This window comes from Chiloscyllium punctatum, chromosome 50, assembly GCF_047496795.1.
Source record: "Chiloscyllium punctatum isolate Juve2018m chromosome 50, sChiPun1.3, whole genome shotgun sequence".
NCBI lineage: Eukaryota > Metazoa > Chordata > Chondrichthyes > Orectolobiformes > Hemiscylliidae > Chiloscyllium > Chiloscyllium punctatum.
This window is the reverse complement of record NC_092788.1, coordinates 18,516,975-18,542,123: the sequence shown is the minus strand read 5'-3', so window position 1 is coordinate 18,542,123 and position 25,149 is coordinate 18,516,975. Positions and strand designations below refer to the sequence as shown.

Below are 25,149 nucleotides of genomic sequence, written 5' to 3'. Positions count from 1 at the left end.
CACTGATCGACAACACGACCCAGGGCTCTAACATTAACTGGACAAGTCCCACCCTGGTTTGTTTCACCAAAATGGCACACTTCACATTTATCTAATTAAACTCCATCTGCTATTCTTCAGCCCACTATCTCAGCAGGACTGTTCATCCTGTTGTATCACAGATAACCTTCATCACTGTCCAGTTTACCACCAATTCCAGTGTCACCCAAAAAACTTATTTAACTTACTTAACAATATTCCCATCCAAACCATCTATCCAAATGACAAACAACAGGGGACCCACTCCACCGCTGGTCACATGCCTCTAGTCAGAAAAACAACATGTCTCCCACCACCCTCAGTCTCCTACCATCAAGCCCAATTTTCTGTCCGGTTGACTAGCTCCTCCTGAATGCCATAACCTTTTACACTGATCTGAGCTTATTACCCAGTTTACCATACCCTTCGGCTATGATGATATGCCAATCTTTTATCCGACAGTAAGTTTAAAAAAAAGTGGCAGATAGAGTTTAATTCAGATAAATGCGAGGTGCCGCATTTTGGGAAAGCACCTCTTAGCAGGACTTACACATTTAATGGTAAGGTCCTAGGGAGTGTTGCTGAACCAAGAGACCTTGAGGTTCAGGTTCATAGCACCTTGAAAGTGGAGTCGCAGGTAGATAGGATAATGAAGAAGGTGTTTGGTATGCTTTCGTTTATTGGTCTGAGTGTTGAATACAGGAGTTGGGAGGTCATGTTGAGACTGTACAGCACATTGGTTAGGCCACTGTTGTAATATTGCGTGCAATTTTGGTCTCCTTACTATTGGAAAGATGTTGGGAAACATGAAAGTGTTCAGAAAAGATTTCCAAGTATGTTGCCAGGGTTGGAGGATTTGAGCTATAGGGAGAGGCTGAACTGGCTGGGGCTTTTTTCATTGGAGTGTCGGAGGCTGAGGGGTGACCTTATAGAGGTTTACAAAATTATGAAGGGCATGGATAGGGTAAATAGACAAAGTATTTTCCCTGGGGTTGGGAAGTCCATAGGTTTAGGATAAGAGGTGAAAGATATAAAAGAGACCTAAGGGGCAACTTTTTCACACAGAAGGTGGTACGTGTATGGAATGAGCTGCCAGAAGAAGTGGTGGAGGCTGGTACAATTGCAACATTTAAGAGGTATTTGGATGGGTATATGAATATGAAGGTTTTGGAGAGATTAGGACGAGGTGCTGGCAGGTGGGACTAGATTGGGTTGGGATATGTGGTCGGCATGGACGGGTTGGACTGAAGTGTCTGTTCCCATGTTGTACATCTCTATGACTCTAACTTCCATTCCCTTCATTTTATTATCATCCATGTGCCTATCCAGAAGTATATTAAATGTCCCTCATGCATCTAATTTTACTGCCAACGCTGGCAGTGCATTCCACATACACCACTCTACATGTAACAAACCTACCTCAGAGATCTCCCCTTAACCATCTGCTAATCACCAGAAAATTATACCCCCTTGTAATAGCTATTTATGTCAGGGTAAAAAATCTCTCTCTATTGACCCTATCTATGACTCTCATCACCTTGTTCACCTCTGCCATGTCACCCCTCACCCTTCTTCACTCCAATGAGAAAAGCCTTAGCTCCCTCAACCTTTCTTCATAAGACATGCTCTCCAGTACAGGCAGCATCCTGGTAAATCTCCTCTTTACCTTCTCTAAAGCTTCCACATCCTTCCTGTAATGAGGGGACCAGAACTGAACACAATATTCCAAATGGGGTCTAACCAGGGCTCTATCGAGCTGCAACACTGATTGGCAACTTTGAGGGATCTATGAATCTGTTCGTTCACACTGCCAAGGATCCTACCATTAACCAGGAATTCTGCATTCAACTTCAAGCTTTTAAAATGAATGACTTCACACTTTTCCAGATTGAACTCCATCTGCTACTTCTCAGCATCTTGTGAATGTCCCTTTGCAACCTACAACAGCCCCCCACACTATCAACCACTCCACCTACCTTTGTGTCATTGGGAAACTTACTAACCAACTCTTCCACTCACACATCCAACTTATTCATAAAATCACAAAGAGCAGAGGTCCTGTAACCACTCCCTGCAGAAAACCACTGGGCACTGAGCTCCAGGATGAATGGTTTCTATCATCGCCCTCTGTCTTCTGTGGGCCAGTAATTCTGTATCCAGAAAGACAGGTTTCCCTGTACCCCATGCCTCTGTATTTTCTGAATGAGCCATAAAGGTGTTTCGTCACATTCTCAAAAGATTCAATAAGACTTGTAAGGCATGGCCTACCCCTTACAAAACCATGCTGACTGTCTCTGATCAAACTATGGTTTCCCAAGGAATAATAAATCCTGTCTCCCAGAGTCCTCTCCAATAATTGCACACCACAGACATAAGACTGACAGGTGTGCAAATCCCAGGATCATCCCTATTCCCTTTTCTGAACAAGGGAATAATATTTTCCTGCCTCCAATCATCTGGTCCGACTCCAGTGGACAGTGAGGGTGCAAAGGTCATCACCCAGGTGCGCAGCAATCCATTCCCTCACTTTGTATGGTAACTTTGGACGCATCCATCCATTACAAAATTCTCAGCACATCCTCCTTCTTAACATCCACCTGTTCACGTACATCAGCCTGTTTCAGGCTGTCCTCACAAATGACAAGGTCCCTCTCAGCAGTGAATACTGAGGCATAGTATTCATTAAGGACCTTGCCTACCTCCTGTGACTCCAGGTACAAGTTCCTTCCACTATCCCTGACCGGCCCTATCCTCACTCTGGCCTTGCTCTTGTTGCTCCCATTAAGTGGAGAATACATTACGGTTTTCCTTCATCCTTCCCAACAATGCTTTTTCACGTCCTCTTCTCATTGCCCTAAGTCCATTCCATGGTTCCTTCCTGGTACCTTCAGAGAATCCCTACTGTGTGGAAATGGGCCATTTGGCCCAACACCTCCATACCAACCCTCCAAACAGTAAACAACCCAGCCCCATTCCCCACCCTATTACTCTCCATTTGCCTTGACCTATGCACCACACCTACATATCCGTGAACACTATGGGTAATTTAGCATGGCTGAGTCACATAATCTGCACATCTTTGGACTGTGGTGGGAAACCAGAGCACCTGGAGGAAAAACCACGCAGACATGGGAAGAATGTGCAAACTCCCCACAGACTGTCGCCTGAGGCTGGAATCGAAATGGAGTCCGTGGCGCGATGAGGTTGCAGTGCTAACCACAGAGACATCGTGCCACTCAATGCAACTCTCTGGAGCCCTGTCTGATCCTTGCTTCCTCAACCTTAAGTAAACTTCCTCCTTCCTCTTGACGAGATGCTAAAGTCCATGTGGACAACTTTGACTGCTCTGCCTTCATCTATCTTTGGCCACCTCCTTGAAGAGTCAATCCGGTTTGTGAAACATGGTTTTCCACTCACAAAGCCATGCTGACCATCTCGAATCAGCTATTGCCTTTGTAAATGTAAGGAGCTCCTTTCTCTCAGAATCTCATCCAACAACTTCCCCATCACTGGGCTGTCATTTCCTGGCTTTTCCCTGCAGTCCTTCAGTGATGGAACAGCGTTAGCCAACCTCCAGTCTTCCAGTGCCTCACTGTGTCTGTTGATAGTATAAGTATCTCTGTTAGAGACACTGAAATCTCTTCTCTAGCTTCCATTAATATTCTAGGATTGACCCAATGAACTACTGAGGATTGATCTACCTTTATTTGTTTTAAGATTCCAGCACTTTCTCTTCTCTGGTGAGGATTCTTTCCAAGACATCACTATTTATTTCCCCAAGTTCCCGAGCTTCCCTGTCTTTCTCCACAGTAAATGCTAACAACACTATTTTGTCTAATATCTCACCCACCTCCTGACAGTTAAGGTGCCCTATTCTCTACCAAGTTGCACTTTAGCCTTTAGTGAAACTTGTGTGAAGGTTTCTGAAAATTCAAATAAACCATATCCTCGGTACAGCCGCTCCTACACTGTATCTATTCTGCCATTGATATTCACACCAATAAAAATGAAATCCAACAGGTTAAAACACATTCTCTTTTTATTAAAAGTGTTTCGAAGGGTCCAGTTATTGTTCACTGAGACATACTTTCAAACATATTTCAGCTCCCGACCTACTATCAGGTTAACACGATTTGGTTTCAGACTGGCAGCAGAAAGGGTTATGGGAGTTCATGTTTATCAATCTGACAAAGGTAGCTTACAGGTTCAACAGGTAATAGATGTTTTGGAAATAAGGAGGGTCGTGGGGACTGAAGGACATTATGGAGATAGGGAGTGATGTCGGGCCTGAAAGGGGCCAAAGAGATCTGCAGGGCTGTTGGGTCTGAAGGAGGTTCATGGGGATTGAAGGAGGGTACTCTGAATGGGAGGGTCGTTGGGTCAGGATGAGATTATGGAGATAGGGAGGGTCGTGGGACCTTTTGGAGATTATGGAGTTAGGCAGGTTTGTGGGGAATGATTCGGTGATATGGATAGGAAGAGTCGTGGGGACTGAAGGAGTTTATCGAGATAGGGAGGGCTGTGGGTACTGAAGGAGGTTATATAGATAGTAAGTTTATAGAGAAGCACAGGAAAGAAGACCAGGTATCGGCCATTTGACCAGAGTCGGTCCCACCATTCAATATGATCACGACTGATCATTTAACCCAGGACAATATTCCTGCTTTCACACCTTACTCTGATATTATAGTGACTACTGGCATTTAGTGATACAGGGGGCTGTAGGAACCTGGACAGGGGTGTCGGGGGTGTCTTGCAGAGATAGGGAGGGTTGTGGAAGCTAGGACAGGTGACAGATACAGGGCGGGTTTTAGGAATGGGAGGACTTTACAGGGATTCGGAGGAATGCAGGGATGGGACGTGATAACAATCACAGGGAGGATTTGGGAGTTTGATCTGAGACGGGTACAGCTGAAAACAGAAGTGAGTCAAACATTCAGGACAGGTAGGGACAAGGTAGGACTAATAAATTAAGCTGCATTTATTTCAATGCAAGGGGCCTAACAGGGAAGGCAGATGAACTCAGGGCATGGTTAGGAACATGGGTCTGGGATCTCATTGCAATTACAAAAACATGGCTCAGGGATGGGCAGGACTGGCAGCTTAATGTTCCACGTTACAAATGCTACAGGAAGGATAGAAAGGGAGGCAAGAGAGGAGGGGAGTGGCATTTTTGATAAGGGATAGCATTACAGCTGTGCTGAGGGAGGATATTCCCAGAAATACAACCAGGGAAGTTATTTGGGTGGAACTGAGAAATAAGAAAGGGATGATCAGTTTATTAGGATTGTATTACAGACCCCCCAATAGTCAAAAGGAAATTGTCAAACAAACTTGTAAGGAGATCTCAGCTATCTGTAAGAATAATAGGGTAGGTATGGTAGGGGATTTTCACTTTCCAAACATCGACTGGGACTGCCATAGTGTTAAAGGTTTAGATGAAGAGGAATTTCTTAAGTGTGTACAAGACAATTTTCTGATTCAGTATGTGGATGTACCTACTCGAGAAGGTGCAAAACTTGACCTACTCTTCAGAAATAAGGCAGGGCAGGTGACTGAGGTGTCAGTGGGGGAGCACTTTGGGGACAGCGACCATAATTCTATTTGTTTTAAAATAATGATGGAAAAGGATAGACAAGATCTAAATTTGATGTTCTAAATTGGAGAAAGGCCAATTTTGACGGTATTAAACAAGATCTTTTGAAAGCTGATTGGAGGCAGATGTTTGCAGCGAAAGGGACAGCTGGAAAATGAGAAGACTTCAGAAATGAGACAACAAGAGTCCAGAGAAAGTATATTCCTGTCAGGGTGAAAGGGAAGGCTGGTAATTATTGGGAATTCTGGATGACTAAAGAAATTGAGTGTTTGGTTCAGAAAAAGCAGGAAGCATATGTCAGGTATAGACAGGATAGATCGAGTGAATCCTTAGAAGAGCATAAAGGAAGTAGGAATATACTTAAGAGGGAAATCAGGAGGGCAAAACGTGGACATGAGATAGGTCTGACAAATAGAATTAAGAAGAATGCAAAGGGATTTTACAAATATATTAAGGAAAAAAGGGTAACTAGGGAGAGAATAGGGCCCCACAAAGATCAGTAAGGCGGCCTTTGTGTGGAGCCGCAGAAAATGGGGGAGATACTAAATGAATATTTTGCATCAGTATTTACTGTGGAAATGCATATGGAAGATATAGACTGTAGGGAAATCGATGGTGACATCTTGCAAAACATCCAGATATACAGAGAAGGAAGTGCTGGATGTCTTGAAATGGTAAAAGGTGAATAAACCCCCAGGAACTGATCAGGTGTAGCCGAGAACTCTGTAGGAAGCTAGAGAACTGATTACTGGGCCTCTTGCTGAGAAATTTGTATCATCAATAATCACAGGTGAGGTGCCAGAAGACTGGAGGTTGGCAAACGTGGTGCCACTGTTTAAGAAGGGTGATAAGGTCAAGCTAGGGAATGATAGACCGGTGAGCCTGAACTCAGTGGTGGGCAAGTTGTTGGAGGGAATCCTGAGGGACAAAATGCACATGTATTTGGAAAGGCAAGGACTGATTAGGAATAGTCGACATGGCTTTGTGCGTGGGAAATCATGTCTCATAAACTTGATTGAGTTTTTTGAAGAAGTAACAAAGAATATTGAGGAGAGCAGATGATAGATGTGATCTATATGGACTTCAGTGAGGCATTCGACAAGGTTCCCCATGGGAGGCTGATTAGCAAGATTAGAACTCATGGAATACAGGGAAAAGTAGCCATTTGGATACAGAACTGGCTCAAAGGGAGAAGACAGAGAGTGGTGGTGGAGGGTTGTTTTTCAGACTGGAGGCCTGTGACCAGTGGAGTGCCACAAGGATCGGTGCTGCGCCCTCTACTGTTTGTTATTTACATTAATGACTTGGATGCGAGCATAAGAGGTACAGTTAATAAGTTTACAGATGACACCAAAATTGGAGGTGTAGTGGACAGTGAAGAGGGTTACAACAGGATCTGGACCAGATGGGCCAATGTGCTAACTGGCAGATGGAGTTTATTTGAGATAAATGCGATGTGCGGCATTTTGGGAATGCAAGTCTTAGCAGGACTTTACCACGTAATGGTAAAGTCCTAGGGAGTATTGCTGACCAAAGAGACCTTGGAGTGCAAGTGCATAGCTCCTTGAAAGTAGAGTCGCAGGTAGATAGGATAGTGAAGGCGGAATTTGGTATGCTTTCCTTTATTGGTCAGAGTATTAAGTACAGGAGATGGGAGGTCATGTTGTGGCTGTACAGCACATTGGTTTGGCCACTGTTGGAATATTGTATGCAATTCTGGTCTCCTTCCTATTGGAAAGATGTTGTGAAACTTGAAAGGGTTCAGAAAAGATTTACAAGGATGTTGCCAGGGTTGGAGGATCTGAGCTACAGGGAGAGGCTGACCAGGCTGGGGTGGTTTTCCCTGGAGCGTCGGAGGCTGAGGGGTGACCTTACAAAGGTTTACAAAATTATGAGGGGCATGGATAGGATAGGATAAATAGACAAAGTCTTTTCCCTGGGGTCAGGGAGTCCAGAACTAGAGGGCACAGGTTTAGGGTGAGAGGGGAAAGATATAAAAGAGACCTAAGGGGCAACATTTTCACGCAGAGGATGGTACGTGTATGGAACGAGCTGCCAGAGGATGTGGTGGAGGATGGTACAATTGCAACATTTAAGAGGCATTTGGATGGGTATATGAATGGGAAGGGTTTGGAGGGATATGGGCCGGGTGCTGGCAGGTGGGACGAGATTGGGTTGGGATATCTGGTCGGCATGGACGGGTTGGACTGAAGGGTCTGTTTCCATACTGTACACGTCTATGACTCTATCACTCATAGAGGTTATAAAAATAAACTGTGTGGTCACGTCTGGAGGAGACTAAAGCTATAAAGGTTTGTAGTTACCGAAGGAAATTACATCAATCGGGACCAGCAGAGTTTACAGAGACTGAGTGCATTTTAGAGACAGGAAGAGTTCATAGTCATCATAAGAAATGCAGAAACTAATTTATGAGAGAAGCAGGGTCACTCTGCACTGTGCCCAGAGACAAGGAGGAGTCTCACAGCTGGAGGAGGTTACTAAGGTACAGAGCTTTTTTGTTGTTGTGACGGGGAAGGTCACAGAGATCATGAAGATAGTAGGAGTTCAAAAAAGTCACAAAGGCAGGGAGGTGTTTCAGGTCTGGAAAGGACTACACTGACCAGGATGGCTTAAGGAACTGAAGAGTTGTTTTTCTTCAGTTAAGGAGAGATGTGACAGAACCCGGGATTAAAGGCAAAGGCAGAAACTTGGAGAGTTTTACTGATATGAGGAGTTTACAGGGATAGGTAGGATTGTAGGGGCTGATAGAGATAGGGGAAGTGGTATCAATGAAACAGACAATGGAGAAACTGACAGACGTAGGGAGGGTTCTGTGGAACAGATGAATTTACAGACAAGATGGTGATAATGAAGCCTGAGAATTTTCTCATGTTCCTTGCCCAGCATTGTTCCAACATCATCACCTCAGGGTCTGAATTAAAGTCCACTACCTCCTCCCTGTGCTGTTTACTGTGAGTGATCTTACCGGCTGCAGGATTTACTGAAGGCTCCAGATCTCCCTCTCCATCTCTCTCTGGCTGACCAACTGTCTTCAATATGGTGATGGACGATTCAGGAATTGGGAATTCTGCTGAGTCAGGGACATCAAGAATACCTACAGGAGACAGGGAAATAGACATAATGGTAAATTACACTGCTGTAACGAAGGTTACACATGGAGAATGGCACTGAGTCCCACAGAGATATGGAAAATCCCAGTCTCCATCCATGGCCTGTGCAGTTGCTTCCCTCTTGAGTGGAGAATGCTGTTGGCTCAGGATCTGGAGTAGCTGTTCGAGCGAGAGACACTGACAGAGGCAGCAATTAGACCCACACAGTGAGGGATACCACATGGAGAGAGACAGTGATATCAGCAGATTGCAGGAATGTATCAGGATCACACAATGGTACCATCAGAAGTGGTTCTGACCAGTGAGCACTGCTACCAGTACTCAGGGAGGACTGAGCTATTGTATTGGGATAGGTTCCTCTGGTACCAGGATTATGCAGTGTGCGATAAACGGACACAGATGAGGAGGGGGACAGGTCTGAGGTGAATGGAAATTCCCAAGTCCAAAGAGAAAGGTTGAAATATTGGAACACCATGGAGATGTGGATGAAGACCAACAGAAACAGTAAGGGACTGAGTTTATTTAAAATACGACATTGTCAAACAGATTTGTGACAGGAAATTATTGGTTAAAATAAAGTAAATGCCAGTTCCGCCCCTCACAATTCCTTATACACCACAAGTGACATCATTTCCGCCCATCACATCATCGCTGATGTCACACACTCAGTGACTTCCTCGCCCCCCCACTGCCATGTTTGCCACCACTTCCACCCCCACCAACGCCACTTATCTGCATTCTGCTGACACCACCCCCAGGTCCCACCGTCATCATCCCTGCCCCCAGAACCCTGAGGGGAACCCCACCCCTGCTCATGACTCCATCCCCATCCCCCCGAACACCACACCCACTCCAGTTACAGGCTCCGTCGCCTCCCCCAGCTCCACACCTACGCTTGGTCCCAGCTACCAGTCCTGCCGAGTTTTCACCATTCCCCCGGACCTCCCCCTCACTGAGGACGAATGATCAGTCCTCAGCAAAGGCCTCACCTTTATCCCCCTCCGTCCACACATCAATGAATTTAATACACGCCGTGACATCGAACACTTCTTCCACCACCTCCACCTCAGAGCTTACTTTTACAATGAAGACTCCCGCCTATTTTCTGAGGACCCCTTTGCCACCCTCCATTACACTCCATCCACCTGGACACCCCGCGCTGGCCTATTACCTGCCTTCGATCTCTTCATTTCTAACTTCCACCGAGACATTAACCGCCTCACCCTATCTCCCCCCTCCCCCACTCCAACCTCTCACCCTCACAACGTGCAGCCCTCCACTTCCTCTGCTCCAATACCGACCTCACCATCAAACCAGCAGATAAAGGGGGTGCAGTGGGAGTCTGGTGCACTGACCTCTACCCCGCTGAAGCCATGATGCCAACTCAAAGACACCTCCTCCTACCACCCCCTTCTACCACGACCCACCTCCCATCACCAAACCGTCATCTCCCAGAGCATACAGAACCTCATCACCTCAGGAGGAGATCTCCCACCCACAGCTTCCAACCTCATTGTTCGGGATCCCCCACCGCCCGGTTCTACCTCCTTCCCAAGATCCACAAGCCTGACCACCCTGGCCGACCCATTGTCTCAGCATGCTCCTACCCCACCGAACTCATGTCTACCTACCTCGACATTGTCCTATTCCCCAGTCCAGGAATTACCCACATTCGTTTGAGACACCACTCACACCCTCCACTCATCCAAGACTTCCATTTCCCCGGCCCCCAACGCCTCATCTTCACAATGGATATCCAATCCCTCGACACCTCCATCCACCATGACCAGGACCTCCAGGCCCTCCGTTTCTTCACCTCCCGACGTCCACAACAGTACTCTTCCACCGACACTGTCAGTTGTTTGGCTGAACTTGTCCTTACACTTAACAATTTTTCCTTCGAATCCTCCCACTTCCTCCAGACCAAAGGGGTAGCCATGGGCTCCCGTATGGGTCCCAGCTATGCCTGTCTCTTTGTTGGCTATGTAGAACAGTCCATCTTCCGTAGTTACAATGGCACCACTCCCCACGTCTTCCTCCGCAACATTGATGACTGCATTGGCACCACCTTGTGCTCCCTCGAGGAGTTTGAGCAATTCATCAACTTCACCAACACATTCCACCCTGACCTTAAATTTATCTGGACCATCTCTGATACCTGCCTCCCCTTCCTGGACCTCTCAATCCCCATTAATGACAACCGACTTGACACCGACATTTTTTACAAACCTACCGACTCCCACAGCTACCTAGTTTACACATCTTCCCACCCTACCGCCTGCAAAATTCCCAACCCCTATTCCCAATTCCTCCGCCTCTGCCGTACCTGCTCCCAGGAGGGCCAGTTCCACCACAGAACACATCAGATAGCCTCCTTCTTTAGAGATCGGAATTTCCCTTCCCACGTGGTAAAAGATGCCCTCCAACGCATCTCGTCCACATCCCGCACCTCCGCCTTCAAACCCCACCCCTCCAACCGTAACAAGGACAGAACGCCCCTGGTGCTCACCTTCCACCCTACCAACCTTCGCATAAACCAAATTATTCGCCGCCATTTCTGCCACCTCCAAAAAGACCCCACCACCAGGGATATATTTCCCTCCCCACCCCTCTCCACTTTCCGCAAAGACCATTCCCTCCATGACTACCTGGTCAGTTCCACACCCCCCAAAAACACACCCTCCCTTCCTGCCACCTTCTCCTGCCACTGCAGGAATTGCAAAACCTGCGCCCACACCTCTCCCCTCACCTCTATCCAAGGCCCTAAAGGAGCCTTCCACATCCATCAAGGTTTTGCCCGCACATCCACTCATATCATTTATTGTATCCATTGCTCCCGATGTGGTCTCCTCTACATTGGGGAGACTGGACACCTCCTAGCAGAGCACTTTAGGGAACATCTCTGGTACACCCGCACCAATCAACCCCACTGCCTTGTGACCCAACATTTCAACTCCCCCTTCCACTCTGCCGAGGACATGCAGGTCCTGCGCTTCCTCCACCACCGGTCCCTCACCACCCGACGCCTGGAGGAAGAACGCCTCACCTTCTGCCTTGGAACACTTCAACCCCAGGGCATCAATGTGGACTTCACCAGTTTCCTCATTTCCCCTTCCCCCATCTCACCCCACCTTCAGCCTTCCAGCTCAGCCCCGCCCCCATGACCTGTCCTAATGGCCTATCTCCCTTCCCACCGATCCACTCCACCCTCCTCTCTGACCTATCACCCCCATCCCCACCCCCGTTCACCCATTGTACTCTTTGCTACCTGCCCCCACCCTCCTCTCTGACCTATCACCCCCATCCCCTCCCCTATTCACCCAATGTACGCTTTGCTACCTTCCCCCATCCTCCACTCTGACCTATCACCTTCTTCCCCACCCCATTCACCTATTGTACTCTATGCTACATTCTCCCCATCCCCACCCCCCTCTCATTTATCTCCCCACTCTGCAGGCTCCCGGCCTCTGTTCCTGATGAAGGGCTTTTGCCCGAAACACCGATTTTCCTGCTCCTCGGATGCTGCCTGACCTGCCGTGCTTTTCCAGCACCACTCTAATCTAGACTCTGGTTTCTTGCATCTGCAGTCCTTGTTTTTACCTTATTGGAGGAAGAGACTACCAAAGTAAGGCATGTAGTAGACACTGAACCAAGTGACAGGGATAGGGATGGTAGTCTGGAATGCAGTACATTTCACATATGTGGAGGGACTATCGGGAAGGGAGAAGGTTACAGCGATAGGATCTGTTATAGGAATTAAAAATTATGAAAGACACTGGACCACAAGACATGCCATAGGTACACTGTTGCAGAGTAGTGAGTTTTAATATAACAGAACTTACATTGGGATGGTGATTGAGCCTGGGGTGTGTGTGTGTACTGTACTCCCCTCCAGCACTGTATCTATGTCATGTTGTGTTAACAGATGTTTGGAGCCCTCTCATTGCTCTTTGCTCTGTGCACTGTGGGTGACCTTACCTCACTACAGGATTTATTGAAGGCTCCAGATCTCCTTTCCCTTTGTCTCTCTCTGGCAGACCAACTGCGTTCAATGAGGTGATGGACGATCCACCCAGCAGCTGGGAAGGCTATTGAGTCAGGACTTTCCTGAATACCTACAGGAGACAGAGAAATAGACAGAATGGGAAATTAAACAGATGCAGTGAGGGTTACACATGGAGAATGGCACTGAGTTCCACAGAGATCTGGAAAATGGAGTGATATTAAGTAATAGTTCCAGGTTGCTGGAAGAGGTCAGGATCACACAATTGTGTGGGAAGAATGGGTTTAGCTTCATGATGCCCTGGTATCAGTGCTCAGGGATGAGCACCCAGTGAGCAGGTGAAGTGATGGCCTAGTGGTATTATTGCGAGAGAATGGATCCAAAACCTCAGCTCATGTTCAGGGGAGGCAGGATTGAATCCCACCATCTGAAAAGGAGACATTTGAAATCAATAATTTTAAAAATAATAATTAACAATCCACAAATAAGTATGAGACCATTACTGATGTACAACAAATCCAAACACTTGTCCTTTAGAGAAGGACATCTGCCCATCCTCACGTGGTCTGCACGACATCCCCACAGCAAAGGGTTTGCCTCTCAATGACCCTCTGAAATGGCCGAGCAAGTTACTCAGTTCAAGGGCTTCTAGGACTGGGCAAGAAAGGCTGGTCATCCAGAGACTCACACATCCCATACCGGATTTTTTAAAAAATCTATGAGGATGGTCCCCCTGGAATTGTTCTGGGATCAGTGTCCTGGCCAATCATGTCGGTAGGTTTATGGACAGGGCATTAAACTGACAGAGAGGATGCAGGTGAAAGGAGCTTTCCAAATCCAAAGGGAAAAGGTGAAGCAATGGAACAGAATGGGAATGTGGCTGAAGACAAGCAGAAAGGAACAGGATGGGACAGAGTTTAACTAAAATCGTACATCAGGAAAAAGATTTGTGACAGAAAATTGTGGAAGAGAGTAGATTATGTTTTTTTTTAATGGACAACGTTGCTGCAATAAGGTCGATGGATTTGTGACACAGAGATAAAAGAGATTTAGACACCAGGGAGAACAAAAATATTCAGTGGTTCGTAATCTTGTGCAAACTCAGGCAAAATGGGCAACGCTAACAATAATGGATAAAAAAAGGCATTACAGAGAAAGCATTTGGCTGCAGATCATGAAGTAGAGTCAGTCTGAATGTAAATTCTGGCTACTACTTGCCAAGGACACAAACAGCAGAACAGTTTTAGCCACTGAACAGCATTCCATTGCTCACCACTGCATTAAACAGGAACTCATTGGAATTTTTAAACAAAGGCATTGTGATAATTTTGGAAAACCTCAATATTTGTATAATCTGGGACAATCACACGGTCAACATTGATATTGGAAGAGGAGTTCGGTTAATTTTTCTTTCAGTGTTTCTTTGAAAAACACATTGTGCAACTGTTAAGGGACATAACTATCGCAGAGCGACTGTGTAAAGAAACTTAGTGAATGAGTAATGTCACCTGGAGAGATCCTTCAGGAAATTTGAGTTTGAGAGGAGAACTGACCAAGGTAAACAGGCTAAACAGACTGAAATATGTGTCTGTAAATGAACAGTGGAAAACATTTGAAGGGACAATGCAAAATACACAACAAAAGGACATTCGATTGAAATAGTAAAAACCTCAGCAAGAAATTCCCACTGATCCCTCACTCAGGACAAAAAGAATCATACTAGATTATGAGGCTGAGAAGATCATCAAAAAGTACTTAAAATCCTGAAGTGAGAGAGTGTTTTAGGAGTAAATGTTAATGGATTGCAATGGGTCTGCTGGCAGGAGGAGGGCTGTGGGAAGGGGAGCCACGGTCAGGGTTCATTGACACGATAAGAACAGGGAGAGGTGAAGGTGCTGGAGGTGGTGAGAGTGTTACAGAGAGTGGTCAGGGTGTTACAAACCAGGACGGATTGCTGCAGCTGGAGGTGTTTGCAGAGGTAGGGAGGGACATCGGTATTTTTATATATTCATTCATGGGATGTGGGTGTCACTGCCTGGAACAACATTCTTTGACCCCTCTGCTAATTACTGAGAGGGTAGCTCAGAGTCAGCCATATTGTTGTGGGTCTGGAGTCATATGTCGGCCAGACCAGGTTAGAATATTTGATGTCCTTCCCTAAAGGAGGTGAGTGAACCAGATGAGTTTTTCCCACTGATCAACAATGTTTTAATGGTGGCCCCACCAATGTCTTTTACAGATACAACATGACATCCCGACTCTTACTCTTAATGCTCTCCCGAATGAAGGTAACCATCCCAAAGGCCTGCTTCACCAACCTGTCTACCTGTGACAACCACTTACAAAGAACTGTGTACCTGCATCCCTGGGTCTCTGACTGAAAACCCTACACAGGGCCCGAACATTAACTGTACAGGCCCCAACCTGGTTTGTTTCAAAATGGAGCACCTCAAATTTATCTACTTAAACTCCATCTGCTATTCTTCAGCTCACTATCCCAGCAGGACTGTTCATCCTGTTGTATCATAGATAACTTTCTTCACTGACCACTTTACCACCAATTTCAGTGTCACCCAAAAAACTTACTTACCAGGAAACCAATATTCCCATCCAAACCATTTATCCAAATGACAAACAACAGTGGACCCACTCCACCGCTGGTCACATGCCTCCAGTCAGAAAAAACAACATGTCCCCCACCACCCTCTGTCAACAACCATCAAGCAAATTTTGTATCCAGTTCACTAGCTCCTCCTGAATGCCATAACCTTTTACATTGATCTGAGCTTATTACCCCGTTTACCAGACAGAACACACAACACAGAACAGTTCAACCCAAGACCCTTCAGCCATGATTTCACGACAAACTTTTATCCAACTGGAAGATCAAACTAACCTACATACCCTTCATTTTACTATTATCCATGTGTCTGTCCAAGAGTCTATTAAATGTCCCAGATGTGTCTAATTGTACTACCACCATTGGCAGTGCATTCCAAACACCTACCATTCTCTATCGTCTTATCCATATCCATTCACCTGAAACTTTATGCCACCTTGTAATAGCCATTTATGCGATAGGAGGAAAAGTCTCTGACTATTCACTCACTCTGTGCCTCTCATCATCTTGTTCACCTCCACAAAGCCGCCCTGCCCCCTTCTCCAATGAAAAAAGCCTTAGCTCCCTCAATCTTTCATCGTAAGAACTGCCCTCCATTACAGGCAGCATCTTGGTAAATCTCCTGTGTACACTCTCTAAAATGTGCACATCCTTCCTGTAAACAGGGGACCAGAACTGAACACAATATTGCAAGTGTGGTCTCACCAGGACGCTATAAAGATGTGGTAAAACCTCACGGCTCTTACAGTCAATCCCCTTCTAAGGGGAGCCAACACAACATATGCCTTTTTAACAACCCTACCAACGTATGTGGTGATTTTGAGGGATCTATGGACACGGACCCCATGATCTCTCTGTTCCTCCACACTGCCAAGCATTCTGCCTTTCACCTTGTATTCTGTAATCAAATTCGACCTTCCAGAATGAATCACTTCACACTTTTCCAGATTGAACTCAATCTGTCACTTCCAGCCCAGCTCAGCGTCCTGTCAATGTCCCATTGCAACCTACAACAGCCCTCCACATTCCCCACCACTCCACCAACCTTCATGTTATTGGCAAACGTACTAACCCACTCTCCAACATCCACATCCAAGTCATTTACAAAAAATCACAGAGAGCAGGATCCCAGAGTCGATTGTTACAGAACCCCACTGGTTACTGAGCTCCAGGCTCAATACTGTCCATCTGCTGTCACCCTCTGTCTTCTCTACGCCATCCAATCCTGTATCCAGTCAGACAGATTTCCCTGTATCCCAGTTTTCCTTCTTTCCTGAATGAGCCATCAACATATTCTGCCATATCCTCAAAGAATTCAATAAGGTTTGTGAGGTATGACCTGACCCCTCACAAACCCATACTGACTGTGGCTAATTTAACTCTCATTTTCCAAGTAGTCATAAATCCTGTCTTTAGAGCCCTCTCCCATAATCTCAACACCACAGGCATTCGACCAAATCTGTAATTCCCAGGATTCTACCACCGTAAGATGGTTTGGACTTTACAAATCTTCCCTCCTCTGCCATGATCCCCAGAAGGGCACTGGAGGGTGGTGGGGGTTACAGAGATAGAGAGGAATATCAGGACAGGAGGATTTTGCAGACACTAGGAGGTTTGCAGTGCCACAAGGAGGCTTCAGTAATTGTGAGGTTTCATGGAGATGAAGCCTTTGAGGAGGGAGGGAGGGAGGGAAGATTGTAGGGAAATGAGAGGTTTCACAGTTTAGGTGTTTTGTTAGGGCTGTAAGTGGTTACTGAGTTGGGGAGGGTGTAAGCACTGGTGGATATTACAGAAACATGTGGTTTTGATTGCAATGGCATGAAGAGGATGCAGGAAGCTGGAGAGTATGGGGTCTGAACGAAGTTACACAAATGGGAAGAGTTGTCAGGAGGGGAGGTGTTTACAGAGACAGCAATGGTCTGATCTGGAGCAGAGGACCCAGATTGGGAGGGATGTGGGGACTGGAGGTGGTTTCACAGGGAGGGAGGACCATAGACCCACAGGAGGTTACAGAAATGTGGAGAGCTGTAGGGCTGACAGGGGTTCATGGAGATGGGAATGTTGGGAGGGATAGAGAAGTTTATAGGGATAAGGATGTTTGTAGGACAGGGCTGGATTACACAGACAGGGACTGTTTTAGGGAGCTGAGCAGATTACAGAGATAAAGATATTTGTATTGACTGGAAGAACAAACTGAGATATGCAGGGTAGTCGTGACTGAAGATGGTTATAGACATAGGGAGGCTTACGTTATGGGGGTTATGGAGGCTGTGGAATCTGGATTTCTTTCAGAGAGTGGGATAACAATTTTGGTCAGAGACAGTTTCACAGATAAGGGAGAATCGCACAAACAGGAGGAAGTTGTAGAGAAAGGTGTTGTTTAACCAGATAGTGGTGTAAGAGCTGGACAAGGTTATGGAGATAGGTAGATGGTGGAGGCACAGGAGGAGCTTACATTGACATGGGGGTGATAGTGACAGGAGGGTGTTAAATAGATAGTGAGTTTTGTAGGGACTGGATTGGGAGAGGAACAGGCATGGAGTGAGTTCGACAGATCAGGATTACTGCAGAGACCTGAGAGGATTACACTGATAGGGATGGTGGTCGGGTCTCCACAGACTGTTGGTGTTTAGGGAATGGAAGAGATTTGGTAGATAGGGAGGGATGTAAGAGCTGCAGGAGCTTATGGAGAGTTGAAGAGTTGGAGCAATTTGCAGAGGTAGGTTTCTCAGACAGGAGTAGGTTATAGATTGTGAGGGTTGTGTGGTCTGAGTAAGTCAAAAAGAGGAGAGTTTTCGCATCTGGAAGAGGTTACACTGACAGGGACAGTTTAAGAGACTGAAGTAAAAATGCATGGAGAAGGTTACACAGATCGGGAGGTGAGTAGGGACTGAAGGTGAATACACAGACATGGAGGGTTGTATTGTTAGACGGAGCTTAGAGGGATCGGGACTGGTGTAGGGATTTACACAGATAGGGAAGTTTGTGTTTTTGGAGAAGGTTACACTGATACAGACAGTGTTAGGGAGTGTTTAGTGGACTACAGAGGAGCTCAGAGAGAATGTATTATGGGGAGTGGAGGAGATTACAGACACAGAGATGGCTGTCGGGTTGAAAAGACCTTCTACAGATTCTCAGTGCTGTAAGGCTGGAGGGAGGTTATAACAGTGAGTGTTGCCAAGACTTAATTATTTCACTGAAATAGAGGAGGTCTCAGCACGTAACTGTCAAAGGGAAGTTGAGACAGTCCAGATGAGTTTTCAGAGATACAAATGTTTATGGGAGTTTCAAGAGGGAACAATGATTGGGAGTGCTGTACCAAATGGTAATAGTTATAGGGAGGGTTCTAAAAGTAGGAAGAGGTGTCAGATATATCGATCTTTGAAAGGACTGGAGAAGGTTACATCACCAAGGAGTGTTTTAGAGTCTGGAGGAGATTACAGTGTTAAGGAGAATATTGGGGATAAGGCAAGGTGTAAGAGACGGGGATGGTTGATAGGGCTGGACAATAACCTCAATGGAATCGCCATCGTGTGCAACCAGGCCATTCGGCCCAACCAGTCCATTCCAAAACTCTGAAGAGCATCCTACCCAGACCAAGCCCTCTACCTATACATTAAACCCTGCATTTCTCGTGGTGAACTTACTTAAACCACACAGTCCTGAATACCACAGTCAATTTATGATGGCCAATCCACTGATGGTGCAAATTTAGGACACACACACACACACACACACACACACACACACACACACCAAGGGAGCGACACGCAAACACACACAGTGAGGGAGATACCCGCAGACACACAGCGAGCGAATGACATGCACACACGCACAGTGAGGGGGATGTACGCAGACACACAGCGAGGAAAGGACATGCACACACGCACAGTGAGGGGGATACACGCAGATACACAGCGAGGAAAGGACATACACATTGAGGGGGATACACGCAGACACACAGCGAGGGAAGGACATGCACGCACACACACAGTGAGGGGGATACCAGCAGAGACATACGCAAATCGAGGGAGGGACACACACACGCATAGCGAGGGATGGACATGCACACACACAGTGAGGGAGGGACACACACACATGGCGAGGAGGACACGCACACACACACAGCGAGGGAGGGACACGCACAGACACGCAGCAAAGACACACAAACACACACATACACAGAGGGAGGGACACGTACACAAACAGCAAGAAAGGGATACGCACACACAACGAGGAAGAGACACGCAGTGAGGGAGGGACACGCACATACACTGCAAGGGAGGGACACACACACACATGTCGAGGGGGAGGGCATGTGCACTGAAATTGAGAGGGGGCACGCACACACACAGCGAGAGGGGACACACACAGACACGGCAAGGGTGGGACACACGCACACAGCGAGCGAGGGACACACAAACAGCGAGGGAGTGAAACACACACAGACACACACAGACACACACACACACACACAGAGCGAGGGAGGAACGTACACACACACATGTACACACACAGCAAGGGATGGACATGTACACACAGCGAGAGAGGGACACACGCACACAGCAAGGGAGGGACACACACACACACACAAACACACAGCGAGGGAGGGACACAGACACACACACACACACACACAGCGAGTGAGGGAAGGACATGCACATACACACAGAGCAAGTGAGGGACACACACACACACAAAGTGATGGAGGGTCATACACAAACACGCACAGTGAGGGAGGGACATACACACACACACACAAACACACACGAAAACACACAGGGAAAGAGGGACAAGCACACACATAGCGAGGGGGAGGAAATATGCATGGAAAGTGAGATGGGGCACACACACACAGTGAGAGGGGACACACACTGAAACAGTGAGGGAGGGACATGCACAAAGAACAAGGGAGGGGGACATATACACATACACACTTCGAGGGAGTGACACACACACAAAGCGAAGGAGGGACATGCACATATACACACAGGTAAGGGGATACACGCAGACACACAGCGAGGGAGGGACACAAACACTCACACAGCGTGGGAGGGACACACAGGCACAGTGAGGAAGTGACACGCATACACACACACACAGCGCGGGAGGGACATTCACATACACTCCAAGAGGGACACACATAGTCAGCAAGAGGGAGACACACACAGCGAGGGAGGGACACTCGCATGCGCAAGCACACAAACACAGACAGACACACAGTGAGAGTGTGACACGCACACACACAGCGAGGGAGGGACACGTGCACAAACAGCGAGGAGGGGACACATGCACACACAGCAAGGGAGGGCCACACACACACGCACGCACGCACAGCAAGAGTAACACACACACACACACACACACACGGCAGGAAACTGATACATAAACAGTGAGGGAAGGACACTCACATACACTGCAAGAGGGCAAGAGGGATACACATATTCACAGCAAGAGGGGACACGTACACAGTGAGGGAAGAACACACACATGCGCAAGCACACAAACACAGACACACAGCTTGAGGGGCACGTATACACACAGACAGTGAGGGACATGGACACACACAAACACACACACACACACACACACCAAAAGAGAGGGGCACCGCACACTCAGCGAGGGTGGGCCACACACGCACATGCACAGCAAGAGGGGGACACACACACACACACACACACACACACACACACACACACAGAGCAAGGGAGGGACACACACACCAACAGCGAGGGAGAGACACGCACACACAGTGAGGGAGCGACATGCGTGTAAGGAAGCACACAAACACAGACACACACAGTGAGAGAGGGACACGCACTCACACAGACAGGGGGAGACATGCGCATGCGCACACACACAGAGCAAGAGAGGGACATGCACACACACAGCGAGGGAGCGACACATGCACACAGAGCGAGGGAGGGCCACACCCACACACCCACACACGCACAGCAAGAGGGACACACGCACACACACACACAGAGAAAGGGGGAAAACTCACACATACACAGTGAGGGAGGGACACGTACACATAGTGAGAGCGAGGGTGGGACCGACCACACACACACACACACACACACACACACACACACACACACACACACACACAGCAATGGGGTAACTCACACATACACAGCGAGGGAAGAACACGCACACACACACAGCAAAGAAGGGACACACACACACACACACACACACACACACACACACACACACACACACAGATACAGCGAGGGGGTGACACATGCACACACAGCGAGGAAGGGCCACGCACACACACGCACAGCAAAAGGGACACACACACAGAGCAAGGGGAGGGACACACACGCACACACACAGCGAGGGAGGGATACGTGCATGAGGGAGCACACAAATACAGACACACACAGCGAGAGAGGGACACGCACACACAAGCCAGGGAGGGACATGCATACACAGCGAGGGAGGGACAAACACAAACACACAGAGAGCAAGAGAGGGACATGCGCATACACAGCGAGGGGGGAGACACATGCTCACACAACGAGGGAAGGCCAAGTACACACTCGCACAGCAAGAGGGATACACACACAGAAAGGGGGAAACTCACACATACACAGCGAGGGAGGGACACACACACCCACACACACAGCGAGGGAGGGACACGCAGTGAAGGGACACCCACACAGACACAGTGAGGGAAGGACATGCACGCGCACATACACAGAGAGCAAGGGACACACACACAGTGAGGGAGGGACACACACACACAGAGTGAGGGAGGGACACGCTGACACACGCAGCGAGGGAGGGAGCATGGACACACACAGCGAAGGAAGGACAAGCACACACACCGCGAGGGGGAGGGCATGTGCACACAAATTGAGAGGGGGCACACACACGCAAAGCGAGGGAGGGACACGCACGTACACAGTGAGGGGGATACAAGCGGACACACAGCGAGGGAGGGACAGGGACACACACGCAAAGCGAAGGACGACACGCAAACACACACACAGTGAGGGTGATACACGCAGACACACAGCAAGGGAGGGGCATTACACACTGCGAGGGACGGGGACACACACACGCAAAGTGAAGGAGTGACACGCACACATACACACACACACACAAACACAGAGCAAGGGAGAGACACGCACACACAATGAGGAAGGGACAAACACACACACATACGATAATGGGAATACACGCAGACACAGTGAGGGAGGGACACGCACATACACTGCAAGGGATGGACATGTGCACAAGTCGAGGGGAGGGAATGTGTACAGAAATCGAGAGGACACACACACACACAGCGAGAGAGGACACACACAGACAGGGCAAGGGTGGTACACACGCACACAGCAAGCTGGTCACACTCACACACACAAGGGACGGACACACGCAAAGCGATGGAGTGACACGCACACATACATACACACACAAACACAGAGCAAGGGAGGGACATGCACACATGCACACAAGGGACGGACACACACACAGTAAGGGAGGGACATGCACACAGATATACACACACACACACACATACACATAAACACAGAGCAAGGGACAGACGCGTGCACACACAGCGAGGGAGCGACATACAAACACACACAGTGAGGGAGTTACCCGCAGACACACGGCGACGGAGGGATTCACACACAGCGAGGGACAGGGACACACACACGCAAAGCAAAGAAGGGACACGCAAACACACACACACAGCGAGGAGGATACACGCAGCCACACAGCGAGGGAGGGACACACACACACAAATTGTGAGGGACGGGGACACACACACTCAAAGCGAAGGAGGGACACACGCACACACAAACACACACACACGCGCGCACGGCAAGGGTAGGACACACACACACAGCAAGCTGGTCACACACTCACACACAAGGGACAGACACACACGCAAAGCGAGGGAGTGACACGCATACATACATACACAAACAAACACAGAGCAAGGGAGGGACATGCACACATGTACACATGCATACAAGGGAAGGAGACACGTAAAGTGAGGGAGGGACACGCACAGGTTTACACACACGCAAACACAAAGCAAGGAGGGACACATGCACATACAGAGAGAGAGGGACATCCAACACACAGCGAGGGAGTGACACACAAACACACACAGTGAAGGGGCTACCCGCAGACACACAGTGAGGGAGGGACACACACACAAACACACACGAAGTGAGGGAGGGACACACACACACATACAGCAAAGGAAGGACACACACATGTCAAGTGGGAGGGCATGTACACAGAAATTGAGAGGGGGCACACACACGCACAGCGAGGGGACACACATAGAAACGGCAAGGGTAGGACACACGCACACAGCAAGGGGAGACATGCACTCATAGACACACAAGGGATGGACACACGGACACACAAAGCGAGGGAGGGTCACGCACACATATATACACATACAGAAACACAGAGCAAGGGAGGGACATGCACACATACACAAGGGATGGACACACACGAAAAGTGAAGCAGGGACACGCACACATACACAAACACGGATCAAGGGAGGGACATGCACACACACACACAAGGGACGGACACACACACACGCAAAGCGAGGGAGGGACACGCAAACATACACACACACATACATATATACACAGAGCAAGGGAGGGACATGCACACACGCGCACACACACAAAGGGACTGACACACACGCAAAGCGACTGAGGGGGACACACAAACACACACACACACACACACACAGAGCAAGGGAGGGACATGCACGCGCACACACGCACACACAAGGGACAGACACACACACAAAGCGACTGAGGGACACGCGCGCACACACACACACACATAGAGAGAGAGCAAGGGAGGGACATGCACACACGCACACACAAAGGGACGGACACACACGCAAAGCGACTGAGGGACACGCGCGCGTGCACACACAAACACACACACACAGCAAGGGAGGGACATACATAGGCGCGCGTGCGCACACACACACATACACACACAGTGAAGGAAGGGACAAGAACACACACGGCGAGGGAGGGACACGAACACACACGGCGAGGGAGGGACACACACACAGCGAGGGAGGGAAACACAAACACACACAGAGACGGAGGGACACGCGTGCACACACAGCGAGGGAGGGGCACACACACACGCACACACACAGCGAGGGAGGGGCATACACACACACACATACACACCCCGAGGGAGGGACACTCACACACACACAAACACAAACACACACACACAGCGAGGGAGGGACACGCTCACACACGGCGAGGGAGGGACACACACACACAGCGAGGGAGGGGCACACACACACACACACACACACACACTTACACACAGCGAGGGAGGGACACGCACACACACGCACACACACACACACACAGTGAGGGAGGGACACACACACACCGTGAGGGAGGGACACACAAACACACACAGAGATGGAGGGACACGCGCGCACACAGTGAGGGAGGGATACACACACAGCGAGGGAGGGACATGCAGACACACACAAAGCGAGGGAGGGACACACACACAGAGCGAGGGAGGGGCACACACACACACACAGCGAGGGAGGGACACATACACACTGCGAGGGAGGGACTTGCGCGCGCACACACACACACACACACACACACACACACACACACACACACACACACAGCGAGGGAGGGGCACACACACAGCCAGCGAGGGAGGGACAGACACGCACACACACAGAGCGAGGGACGGACACGCACACACACACACACACACACACACACAAACAGTGAGGGAG

The 25,149-nt window shown here is 48.5% G+C and overlaps 1 long non-coding RNA gene across 2 annotated transcripts in view; it reads right to left on the bottom strand.

The window, feature by feature from the left end:
- The window catches only part of LOC140470153 (uncharacterized), a 102,623-nt gene that overhangs the window by 51,262 nt on the left and 26,212 nt on the right, over positions 1-25,149 (bottom strand). Inside the window, exons 2-3 of one of the 2 annotated variants that reach the window (XR_011956447.1) lie at positions 12,724-12,860; positions 8,601-8,729 (exon numbers count right to left, since the gene is read on the bottom strand). This is a non-coding gene — a long non-coding RNA (uncharacterized lncRNA). The remainder of the gene's footprint in view (positions 1-8,600; positions 8,730-12,723; positions 12,861-25,149) is intronic. The other variant, XR_011956448.1, reaches the window with a different exon arrangement.